At 45.2% G+C, this 13,144-nt stretch overlaps 1 long non-coding RNA gene across 1 annotated transcript in view; it reads left to right on the top strand.

Annotated features, from left to right (window-relative positions):
- The window catches only part of LOC128332013 (uncharacterized), a 69,581-nt gene that overhangs the window by 17,876 nt on the left and 38,561 nt on the right, over positions 1–13,144 (top strand). The window contains exon 2 of the long non-coding RNA XR_008310510.1: positions 10,783–10,861. This is a non-coding gene — a long non-coding RNA (uncharacterized LOC128332013). The remainder of the gene's footprint in view (positions 1–10,782; positions 10,862–13,144) is intronic.

Consider the following 13,144-nt stretch of genomic DNA (forward strand, 5'->3'; position numbering starts at 1 on the left):
GGCAATTTTGTAAATACCTATTATAACCAGGCAGTTCATTTTTCTAAACAAGGGTTTTTTTTTAACATTTATGAGGCAATAAATTAGTTGCTTTATAGTGTGCATAAGAGTGTGAATTCCTTGCTGCATACCCTTCAACATTTCGCAACTGAAATAGGGAGACACTTCTAATAACAAATTATCATATCAAGGATTACTGCCTAAGCTACCACCATTACACATCACTAAAGCCTGGCTTCCACCCACTATATAAGAAAACAGCAACAACTTTATTTATTAGTTGCCCCATTACAAGTGTTCTCTGGGCTCATGTATACTGAAGACATACACACAATCAAAAACTGAGGCTCTTCTCACGATCAGTGAGATTTAGCCCGGTTTTACACACACATGTGAATAGCCTCACAACCGCAGTACTGTGCACCTATTTGCATGCAGGAGCACTAGAGAGACAATCCATCCATCCACATAGAGATTTAGGCTGACATCCATACTACTGAAGCATGCATGCAGTATGCTGTGCTCCATAACAAAGCAGGGCAGGCGGTGAATTTTTTCTCCCCTTCCCTCTGCTCTGTGTCACCTGAAAATATGTCCCAAGGATGTGTGTGTGTGTGTGTGTGTGTGTGTGTGTGTGTGTGTGTGTGTGTCAAAGCATTTAGGGACATATTCTCAGGAGTCCCAACAGGCTTCAGAGGGAAAAGAAGATGGGCAAAAATTGCTCCTCCACCCTGCTCCCACAGGTGGCTGTACTGCTTTTGTTTGGAATGCTGCACGCATGCTGCATTAGTCTGGATGTCAGCCTTCATTTCTAGAGACTCTGGTGAGGGAGCTGAATCCTGAAGGAGGACAACTCTAGCAACTCATAGGGTGGGTGGGTGGGTGGGGGGCGGAATTGAAACTTCCACAAAAGGCAAAAATAAGGAGCAAATAGGGACAGTGATTTACCAGGTTCAGAGTTTCCAGTTTATTAGGGACGGTTGGAGCCTATGCATCTACCAATTTGAAAACCAAGAACAAAATGAACAGTCATTTGGTAGTTTAGTCACTTGCTGCTCACTCTACCATTCATGTTAATGCCACTCTGTAAATTACAGGTTCTTTCATCTTAATTATAGCATCTTTAAAGCCTTATACTCTTCAACTGGAATTTTAACTTGATTCTCTTGCACAGTAGACACTACAAATCAGGTCCTCAGAAGTGGATAGAGGCAGGGGAACCTATAGCATGTTTAATAAGCATACAATTTTCACCCCGCTTTCCCACTCCGAGCACAGAGCACTTAAAGCAGCTAACATAATGCATGAAAAACAATCAATAATAATAAAATCATTTTCAGCTCAACAAGAACAACAAAACCCAGCAGCAGAGTTTTAAAAACCCATATGCAGGAGGGAACAAAAAAAAGTCTACCAAAGGTCAGCTCAAAGGTTTGTTAAAATAGAAGTCTTCTGTGATTGGCTGAAAACCAAGAGGGCACTAGATAGATCTCTTGGGGCAAGGTGTTCCACATCCTGGGCACGACAACAGCACAGGCCTTTTCTTGTTTTTCCACCAACCACACTTCAGATGACAGCCAGGACATGCAAAAGGGGCTCTTCCACCAACCTCAGTGGATGGGCAGGAACATATAGGAGGAGACAGCCCTTTAAGCATCCCCTTAATGGTAAGTCACTTACCAGTCATTGCATATTGTACCAGCTGAAGTTTCTCTAACACCTAAGTAGAGCGTATTACAGGAATCCAATCTGGATGTGAATGAGGCTGGGGTTCTCAAACTTGGGTCCCCAGATGCTGTTGAACTACAGCTCCCATCATTCCCATCAGTGCTCCCTCTTAACAGGGATTCCCAGATGTTGTTCACAACTCCCAGAATCCCCAGCTGCAATGGCTTTTGTTTGGGAATTCTGGGAGTTATAGTCAACAACATCTGGGAATCCCTGTTAGAGGGAACACTGATTCCCATCTACAGTGGTAAAAGGCTGGGGGTGATGGGGCTTGTAGTCCAATAGCATCTGGGGACCCATATTTGAGATCCCTTGGAATAAGACATCTGTGACTATGGCCAGGTCTACCTTTTCCAGAAACAAGTTCAGTTGGTGCAGCAGCTGAAGCAGCACTGAGGTGCTTCTAGTCACTGTTGCTACCTGGGATTCCCGGAGGAAGACCTAACCAGGAGAATTCCTAAACACTGAACTTGATTTTTCAAAGGAGCTCTGCCCCATTCAAATCTGGTTGAACCCTTACTGCTGGATCTGGAGTACCAAGGGCACATAGGAACAGGGACATCTAGGGGGTGGTTCATGGGGCACGGGCCCATAATTAATTGCTCAGAGCCCCGAATCTCATCAGCTGCCCCTCTCCTAAAGTAAAGTGTGCTGTCAAGTCGATTTCAACTCCTGGTGCCCACAGAGCCCTGTGGTTTTCTTTGGTATAATACAGGAGGGCTTTACCATTGCCTCCTCCTGCACAGCATGAGATGATGCCTTTCAGCATCTTCCTATATCACTGATGCCCGATATAGTACCAGCTGGGATTCAAACTGGCAGCCTTCTGCTTGTTAGTCAAGCATTCCCCCTCTGCGCCACTTAAGGTAGGTTCACCTTTCTCCTACATGACCTCATTTAGAAAGGAAGTGCAGCAGTGAAGGCACCTGGGACTTTTATACACAGCAGGCTTTACTGCACATTTACAGGGAGGCTTTACTGCGAATTTGAAGTTGTCCCCAAAAATCGACACAAATAGTGGGTGTTTTTACCCCAGATATAAATCGGCCTACACTCTAACATACAGTGAAAACCCCGAATTGTGGGTGAACTGCTCCCCATAACTTGCAGGGACTTCAGGGTAAATCTGGCCAATATGTGAATGCACCCCTTCCATTCTGGAGGAGATGCAAGTTAAAGGGCTTTAAAAGTCCTGTGTGAAAAACCTCCTGCACAGAGCATGGGGGAGAGCTCCTAACCACACCTAACTCTCTGATGCTTCCACTTTCATAGCTGCTGTGTTATAAGATTAGAAGCTTAAAAAAACCCCACATATGTAATTCTTGGGGGGCGGGGGCATGACTGAGTTTAATTATCCTGGACCTTTTAAGTATCTACCAATGCTCTTGCCTAGGAAGCTGCATCTGACCATTGGTCCATCTTGCTTCTTGGTCCATCTAGTTCAGTGTTATCTGCATTGACTGGCAGCAACTGTCCCTGATTGCAGGCAGGGACATTTCTTAGCTGTATCTGGAGATGCCAGGGATTGAATCATGCAAATCAGGTGCTCTGCCACTGAGCTACAGCTTCCCCTCAATTTTATCTGGACTCAGTTTCAGTTGGTTAGCCGATATCCAACCCATTCCCAATTTCAGATAATGGTTCAAGATCTAACCCCTCCCTCGCCTCACCAGGCGGAGGTGGAAAAGAGTCAGAGAGCTGCATGTCATCAGCACACTGGTGACAATGCATGCCAAATCTCTCAAAAATCTCATGCTCACACAAGCCAGTTTCCTTCATTATGACTGTTCCAGCGCAGGCTAGTTTACAGAGTATGAGACAAGGAGAGGCCAAAACACTGTATACTGACATTATATTTTGCCACTGCTCTATACATAGCTTATAGGGCTGGCATGAATTTGGGACAGGATTTGCAGACACAAATATGAAATGTTTTACCTTTAACATTTTGAATTTCAAAATTTAGTTTCAGTTTTTCATGTGGGTTTCAAGCTCATGTAGGGCTTTATACCTTTATATTAGTGGCACATCAGCAGCAAAATTCAAATCTTCACATAGCACACACAGCAAAAATTATTTTTATCATTATTTTGAGATGACACAAATCAGATCCACTCACTGAGCTTGTGGGGATGAGGAAGGCGGGGAAAGCCTTGGGCTCCTATCACCTCAGCCCGAGGGAAGGGACGACTCACACCTGGATCCTTCTCCTCTAGCTTGTGCTTCTCTCCTCAGACAGACATTAGGGATGTGCACAGAACCAATTCGGAGGCCCTTTATGGACTTCCGCACTGGTTTGAAAGTATGGTGATTTGGCCGATTCAAAGGTGGGGGGATAACTTTAAGGACTTGGGAGGGTGCTCTCCCCCTCCCTCACGCTGTGTTCCCCCCATGTCCTTAAAATTGGTCTGATGGAGCTGCAGCATACCTCCTTGCTGCCCGCAGACCGGAAGTGGCCGGAAGTGTCTGCTGCACCTGCACACGTCACACTCGCTCATGCACACGTCACGATGTGCTGTCATTAAAATCGATCCCACGGGGCGGCAGTGTTTGTACCTCTTTGTGGACTGTACATCGCAGACCACAAGTGGCCAGAAGTGTCTGCTGCGCATGATCATGTCACGCTCACTCATGCACATGTCATGACATGCGCACACGCAGCGGACACTTCTGGACACTTCCAGTCCGTGACATACCAGGGCAGCAAGGAGTTACGCTGCTACCCCGTGGGAGCCAGTGAGGGAAATGTGGTGGGGAGGGAGAGCACCCTCCCCAGTCTATAAAGTGACCCCCCCAACTTCGAACCAGCAGTCACTGGTTCCCATGCACATCCCTAACAGACATCAGGGTTGGTACTTTCATGAGGTGAGATGAGGTGGCCACCTCAGGGAGCAGGTTATTGGGGTGCCAGCAGAGACGCATGATTTACCACTCCACCACCATTAGACAGTGGTGGCTGGTCAGCAAGGGCAGGAGGGGCTGTGCCTCCCCCCCCCCAAATCAACAACAAGCAGTAAAAATACAGACTTTCAGACAGACAGGGAAACCTCCAGAGTAGGGAGCTTTCTGCAGCCCCTCCTCCCTTGCCTGTAATGTCTTCTTACTGGCTGGAACAACTGCTGTTCAAGCTGCTCCAGCCAATCTGATTCCTAGGGGGTTCCTCCTGGCACTGCCCCTGGGAAAAAGAGGAAAATGTGTAAAAATATACTCCCCGAAACAACCAGGCAGCAGGGGCGTAGCTATAATTGAACAAAAGGGTTCAAAGAACACGGGCCCTCAACTCCTGAGGGCCGTCCAGCTCCATCGTGTTCTATTTTCTTCATTATCTCCCTCACTCTGGGGGGCCGCCAGAGAGAGGGATGAACACGGGCCCCCTCTCCCCTAGCTACGCCCCTGCCAGGAAGTGTATTTCCCCCTCATTATTTTAGTCCCCCCCCCCCAATTTTGCTTTCTACCATTTGCCCCCCTGCTTTTCTGCTCCCCACCCTTTCTGTTTTCCTCCATGCTGGCAGGTTTGGGTAAATACCTGCTGGTGTGGAGGAGCATGAGAGGGGAGGCTTCTGCCGGTGACTGGGTTCTCCCCTGCCCCGCCCCGGCCCCCACTCCAATGCTCGCCAGCCGCTGCTGCCATTAGAGCAGCTCTTTGGAACCGACCTGGCCCTTACAAGCTTTGCAAGGAAGGAGCACCTCTCACTCTGCATGAAAAGCTTACAAGCAGCACAAGGAGAGAAGAGGAAACTTCTGGCAACCTGCCCTCTTCCCTGCCCCACACACCACTTTCAAAGCTTGCAAGGCAGGGTCAATTTTGAACAGGGGCTGGACCCCACCAGGGGTGTGGGGCAAGGCAGCATTTGGCACCTTGCCTCAGGCCTGCAATCCCTTGAGGCTTCCCTCTGGAACCAGCTGCTTGTTTCCCATGTCACTGCCCTCCTCACTCAGCCTTCCTTCTCGCACCACCCCCATCATGGTCTCCATTTCTGTATCCAGGGCTCTAATGAGCTGTGGGGGTGCCCTGATCAAAATTCCTTCTAATCTATGTCTGTTCATGACCCAACAGGTGTCCCAGGAAAGCTCAAAAACAGGGAAAGATTGTAACAGACAATCTCTTTCGTTGGTTCCAGCATTTGGAAGCCAGGTACAGCCTGGCTCTGAATACAGACAATGAACTATGATGATATCCAAAAAAACAAATTCTTCCTTATTTTTAATGAATGATGCTCATGCTAGCTAATGAGTTAAACATTTACCTGACTGCTTAAACACAACAAGCAATGTGGGAAGGGATACTACCTTGATTAAAGGAGTATCCTATGCCTACATTGTTCTACCATCCACCCCCACAGAAATGGCAACTGCACAATCTAATCAGAAATGGGGTCAGCTGCCATCTGGTTCCTCCAGCGTGGGACTTGATGTCCCCTGGTTCCTGTGGGGCAGAAGTCAGTTTAGAACAGTCTCAGGAAAATTAGCTATCAGCGACCCTGACAATGACACAGTGCTGTGCTATTTAGGCAAGCATTAAAACACAATGTGGTGGCAATAAGTGCCCTGTATAGTTCTCAGTGTATGTGCGTGTTTGTGTGTGATTTCCATTCAAATCAATGGTAGTTTTAATGCATGAAACAAGGGCCCTAAGGATATAAGGAAGATTTGCTAACCTTGCTTCATACTGTTCACGCAGATAAGGAGGCCTCTCACTTCAGCTCCAATCAGAAGCCTGTATTATCCAGTACACTCCCAAAGGCCATAATTACTTCCAGAAGCAGAAATTTGAATGACCCAGATAATTAGTTCAGTACAGCGGGTCTAGAAATTATTTACATAAAAGCCAATTTACTTTAAGAAAGGAGGAAAATACCCTAACCACCCAAAGCAAATGACCCAGTTAGTTCAGTTGTGCAATGAACTCAAAGAGGGTGGGTAGCGAAGTGGAAACGTGTAGAGATGTGTGCTGATTGTGTTCCATTTTGTTCCACAATACATTCATTGAAGTTGCATTACATTTTCTAGTAACTATATAGGTGTACCATTATCTCCCACAGGATCACATAACCTGTTTCACTTCAAGCAGGACAGTGTGAGGAATCCCTCTCGACTTGCGTCTATACATTTTGCTCCTCCGATGTCATTAGGGCAGCTATCATGATCACTCCACAGATAGCAGGGCCTTGACTGATCTTGGCAGGGAGTGGGGTTTTGGAGAGGAATAGGAAGATACTATAATCTGAAACTGCAGAATAAATCTATACCATCTGAAGTGAATCCCAAGAGGCGACTTCCTTCTGCAGCTGCTAATATAACTGGAGGGAAATGGAGAAACTCAGAAGAACTGACTGACTACTTGCCTTGCCCCATGCTGAGGAGAAGTCACCACTGCTGCAGTCAACAATCAATCCTGCTGCTGGCCAGGAGCTACACACCCTTTTCATTTTTAAAGCGGCAGTGCATTGCTCAGTGGAGAGGCTGCTTCCCGAGTTAGTAAGGTGGATTTATCAGGGGAACAGCAAAGTTGAAGTGGGCCCTGAGACAAGAAGTGAAGATGGGCCCCCAGCCGCCTTCTTCCCTCACCTCTACCCCATATTGCTGCAGAAGAACTATATGGACACTGTGAAAAACAAAACATTCTTGGCATGCCCTTTCTCTTGCTTCTATGCAAATAAGATCACACACTCTCCACAGGATCCTGAGTCAGCAGCTTGCCAGTGAGTCAGGGAGGTGGGGGTGGGGGAGAGTGAAGAATAAGTTGTTTGCAGCCAGGGAGGTGCCCCTCTTCATGGGCCTAGGGACATTCATCTCCCCTTGTTCAATTATAGCTACAACCCTTGATTTATTTTCTAGATGCTTCAGGCGCTGTTAGGATGAGTATGTGTGTAGTGGTGGTTTCTCTTCCTCTTCACCTAAGTATGCAGCAAAAAAGATAGTAACTAAAGTAAAGTGTGCCGTCAAGTCGATTTTGACTCCTGGAGCCCACAGAGCCCTGTGGTCGTCTTTGGTAGAATATAGGAGGGGGTTTACCATTGCATCTTTCAGCATCTTCCTATATCACTGCTGCCCCAAATAGTACCAGCGGGGATTCAAACCAGCAGTCTTCTGCTTGTTAGTCAAGCATTTCTCCGCTGCACCACAAAGGTGACAACTAAAGTAGTCCCTGTGAACTTTCCATTGTACTAGATACCAATATGTGCAACGGCTTCCCCGTGATATGATCCTCCTGCTGGGATCAGTGTGGAAAGGATGCAGCCTTAGAAGCAAGACCAATAACGTGGATCTTTCCCATGACCAATAATGTGGATCTTTCTCACTTGACTGGCCCCATCCATGCACTTGTGCCGTTCATGTGCATTCCCCAACCACATGGGATGACACCACAGGGAAGTGACTCCCCCATGGTTGTGGCTGCATGCAATTCCCATGCCATAAGCAAGAGTTCACATCTTTCTAGGCTCTGCAGGTTGGTTTTGATGACCACTTTTCTGTTTTAAAAAAAACACGCAAAGAAGAAAACCTCCAACACATGCAGCCTACTCACCTGAGCAATGCAGTGTCCAAGCTGCAAACATTGCCTTTACCTCTGTTTATTTACTGAGTATGCAGCTGCTTGGCCTAGGCTCTGGTGGTGCTGGCACAGACCATACTGTGTAAAAGGAGCTTTAAAATTTAGCTCACACAACCTCACAGAGAGACCTGTATAGCTGTTTTTCTTTACTCCTTTTTGTGAAGGCTGTCTTAGCAGAAACCTAAATGCCACCTTGTTTACATTTCCACTTACATAAGAGGGGCCGGTAACTCTGACATTTCCTTGCAGAACATTCTGTTGTTGCTGTACAGTATAGCATTTTCACAGCAGGGGAATGGAGAAGAAGAAAAGAAGCCCAGGGAAGGAAAATGGCACATGCTTTGTTATGCTACTGAATGAGTGACCACACCCATCCACCGAGCTTCAGCTCCGCTGGAAGCAAACAGCCCACTCTTTGTGGTCTGACCTGGCAGCATTTCAGAGTGACAATTACACCCTCATGCTGTGTATTCCAGAAATGTACTGGTCACTCCAATAGCTTGTTGAACTGGTGTTTAGAGCCACCTGACTTCTTATTTTACTTTCCAATCTCAGGACCAAAAACCACAGGCGGAAAAGCATTTGCAGCTGACAGCCTTTTTTTTTTTTTTTTTTTAAGAGATGGAGGCCAGCACTGGTGTAATATAAAATAAGGCTCACTGCTGAGACAGATAGGTAGAAATGCATACCCATATAAATCCATACAGAAATTTAAGGGAGACTTTAGTCCAATCCTTAAATAGAATTAAACCACAAAACATGCACAATTGGCTTTTAAAAGTCAGTTTCTTTTAAACAAACTTGGGTTTTTTAAAATTGGCATATTTTTTCCAGCTTTCTCAAAATCCAGAAGTTATATGAAAGGTGTATCCTGAACGGCAGATGTCTCTAGGCGGTACTTCCATGACCTCACGGAATATGCTGCTGGATATCAGTGGGGAGAGGAATCGGCACTATAAGGCCAAACGAAATGCAACGAAAAATGCATCATTCACATTTTAGCTTGTAATAACAAATAATAGTAACATGTGCTGAGGCTATGTGCATGCCGGGGGCAGCTGGGAGGAGTGCGCTGTCAGCATACCAAGATAGCTGGGAGAGGTGCCGCCAATTCAGAAAGTGGCAGCAAGCAGCAGAGAAACAGGTATGCACCTGCTCTCCTCCATTTTAAAGATGCCGGGGATGTGTTACGAATCGCGCTATGCATCATGATTTGTGCACATCCCTAAAAAATAGGTGGAGAGGGGCTCCAATCTGGATTATGACTACATCAAAGGGGGAGAGTGGGGTTTCCCCTGCACCATTTTCCTGATGAAAGTTTCTCCTCCTGATACTATTTACACCCATATGTATATTCCTCCCTCTGGGAAAAATAGTAGCTCCGAGAAAGCAATTTTCATGGGGGGATTTCATGGGCACCGGGAGAAAAGGTAACTCCCTCCACACTGTGCTATATTACTGCTTCTACTACTTCTACTAACTACTACAACTACTATGAATATTTATATACCGCACTTCAACCAAAGTTCTCAAAGTGCTTTACATAGAAAAATAAATAATACATACCTGTAAGTAAGATAGTCTTCTGTCCCCAAAGGCCTCACAGTCTAAAAATAAACATAAGGCAGATACCAGCAACAGCCACTGGAGGGATGCTATCCTCGGCTGTCCTATAGTCCCTAACCAGATTGGGGCCTTCCATGGTGGTTATGTCAGAAAAACCCCTGAAAGGTGGAAATTTGGTAACAAATTTCTTGTTATATCAATTCACTCTTGCACACACACAGTGCTGGTTCAGATATAACATAGAGCCAGGATTAAATCCTAGCTTTGCACAGTTCTTCTCCTCCCCTTCATATGTGAGGGCCAGAAGAATTCTACTTCTGATTCTGACTAAGAACAATCCTGGAACGATCATTCATCCACATTAACTGATCCTGGTTTATTCTAGTTAGAATTTTAAAATAAAACCAGATCTGAAGTTGGAATACAAACCAGAAGTGGAAGTATATTTCTTCTGACCCTCTCATGCAAAGAATGAAGGGGAACCTCCCATGAAGCCATGATTTAATCCTGGCCCCGTGTAAGCTCTGAACTGGTCCATATTCAGTAATACTGCAAATATTTCCCAGAGGTGTTTCTCCCTTTTCTTTTTGCCTCCTCATTATTTGAAAGCCTGCAGTGTGTAAGTGGTTTAATTCAATCATAGTTGCTAATGGGTGCTGAAATTTGAGTGCTAAGGCTCTCTCAGATCCTCTTAGTGCTCAGCAGCCTGGTCTAATGCTATCTGACTCTTCTGTGACATTACAGCAGTCAAGGAAGGGAAACAAAAAACCAGAAAGAATTCTCAGAGTGCCTAGAGGAAATATATATATTCTTTTATTGGTCCAACACATTTCAAATCTGAAGGACCTCAGTTCCTAAAGTGCTAGGCCAATAAAAGAATATTTTTTTCTAGGCACTCTAAATTTTTATCTTTTTTGTTTCTCCATTTTCAGGGAATTCCCCTTTGGTTTCTGGATTACAACAATCAAGCCAGTAAAATCCAGGGAAGCAATAGATATTCTACCAGCAAAGGTATGCAAGCAAAAGGCCTACCAGCAAAGGCCATCAGAGCTGATCAATCATTTTCTGCCAGATATCAGTTCAACATATGCCCTATTTACACATTATGTAATGTATGTACATTTCCAAATGTACATAGCTGTACATTTACAGTCTCTTTTCTGTATTTGAGGAGACTTGTACCCAGGTTCACCTTTTTAAAGCATTTACAGTCATTCATACAAAAAGGTGTACATGTGAACAACAGGTAAAGGTAAAGTTGTGCCGTTGAGTCGGTGTTGACTCCTGGCGACCACAGAGCCCTGTGGTTGTTGTTGGTAGGATACAGGAGGGGTTTACCACTGCTATCTCCCGCACAGTTTGAGATGATGCCAGCAGGGGCGTTGTAAGAGATTTTTGACACCTCCAAAATCCCTGCAACCAGGAATAATCGAGGGCTCCAAAAATCCTCACATTCATAGACGTGGGTCCTTTTAGATGGTACTGGCTGTCAAGAATCCCAAGACCCAAGAAGACACGAGGAAAAGTGAAGAAATGATATATAATCAAAACAGATTAAACTGTAATTGTGCAGACCTGTTCAAAGTACACAAGTGCCTGCTCGTGAGGAGCTGCTGAGGGCCCCTCATGTGTCACCTCTGCCGCTCTGCCAAGCCCCCCACTCCCTTCCATTGTCATGTGGGGGCTGACACTAGCCCCCCGCCCCATGCCACCCCCTGCCTTGCCATTGCCTCTTTCCTCCACCTTTTGCCTGTGCCTCCTCTTGCCACTGCTACTACTGCCATTTCCCAGCTGGCTCTTGTGGCAGCGGGCAGGTGGATGGACTGTTTTCTCTCTCACACAAGTGAGAGACGAAACATTCAATTTCCCTCCTCGCTGCTGCAAAAGCTGGCCAGAAAATGACAGTAGACTTGCACATGCACCTTGACACCAACACACAGAATAAGAGAGGAAACAAATGCGGGAAAACTCTCCCATTAGAAAAGCATGGGGAATGATACCTTCTGATAAATTCTGGCAGTTTTCTTGGGTACTTTTAGAGACAGAAAGTCCAGACTTTTACTGAATTATGAAGCAACAAACAAGCAATATTTTTCCAGTTCACTGCATTTCAATCTGTGTCAGATTTCCACAAAAACCAGTTAAGAAATAGAAAAACACAAGAAAGCTTACAAGAAATGCTGGAGATATAAATACCCTTTTCTAAAGAGATAAACTCTTCTGCACATCAACTAGCAACGAGTGAAGGGAGGTCTTGTTGGTCATGTGGTGTAGGAGGAATGCTTGCAAATTGCAAGCTCATTTTACTTTTACAAGTTGTATGTGTGAGTGCACATGTGTCCATGCACACACACTCACTCTAGTAAAATAGCTTGCAGTCTGCAAGCACATTAACATTTTATGTCACAGTCACTCTTGTTTTTTCCTATAACTATGAAGTCTCATGACCTATTCTGTCCAATGGGAAAGTTTTCCTACATTTTTCTGGGGCATTAATACATTTTTCCGGTGTTTGGGGTTTCTTTGGTAATCTGGGCGAGGTCTAGAGCCTACTTGCAAAAATGGCATGTTTCTGTCTTTCATGGTTTGGTCTGGGAGTTTTATGTCAGTCAGTCAGTCAGTGAGAGCTCGGAGTTTGCAAGCATCTTAACTTTTTATCTGGTTGTGACGAGTCTTATTCTAGCTGTATGAGAGCTCATTCCCCTTGCTTCTCAATGGGAGAATTTTCCTGGATTTTTCATGAAAGTAATGAATTTTTCCTGGGTACTGGATTTTTTTGGTGGTCTGTACAAGGTCTTGAACCTACCTGTGAAAACAGAATGTTTCTATCTTTTGCGTTTTGGTCTGGGAGTTTCATGTCAGTCAGTCCTGTCAGTCAGTGAGGCCCAGGCAGCTAGCGCTCTCTCTCTCTCTTTCTCTCTCTCCACACACACACACACACACACACACAAACACACACACACACATATATACACACAGAGAAAGATATGTGTGCACACGTTCTCCTACATAGTGCTAGCCAATAAATCTAAAGTAACTCACTTAATACCATTAATCCAATAAAGCTTTTATCTGAAATATTAAATAGTTTCTTCTAATATTTTCAGCAAGGTGAGCTAATGCTGCAATCGCTGTGCCTGTTCCTCAAGGGAAACGTTATTTTTTGTTTTAATCAAATATACTTTATGCTTCAACAAAGCAGCAAACCATTCTCCTCAGAGAGGGAAGGAGGAGGGAGGAAGAGAAGCAGGGGTGTAGCTATAATTGAGTGGATGGGTTCAAAGAACTCGGTTC

This window comes from Hemicordylus capensis, chromosome 6 (genome assembly GCF_027244095.1).
Source record: "Hemicordylus capensis ecotype Gifberg chromosome 6, rHemCap1.1.pri, whole genome shotgun sequence".
Classification (NCBI taxonomy): domain Eukaryota; kingdom Metazoa; phylum Chordata; class Lepidosauria; order Squamata; family Cordylidae; genus Hemicordylus; species Hemicordylus capensis.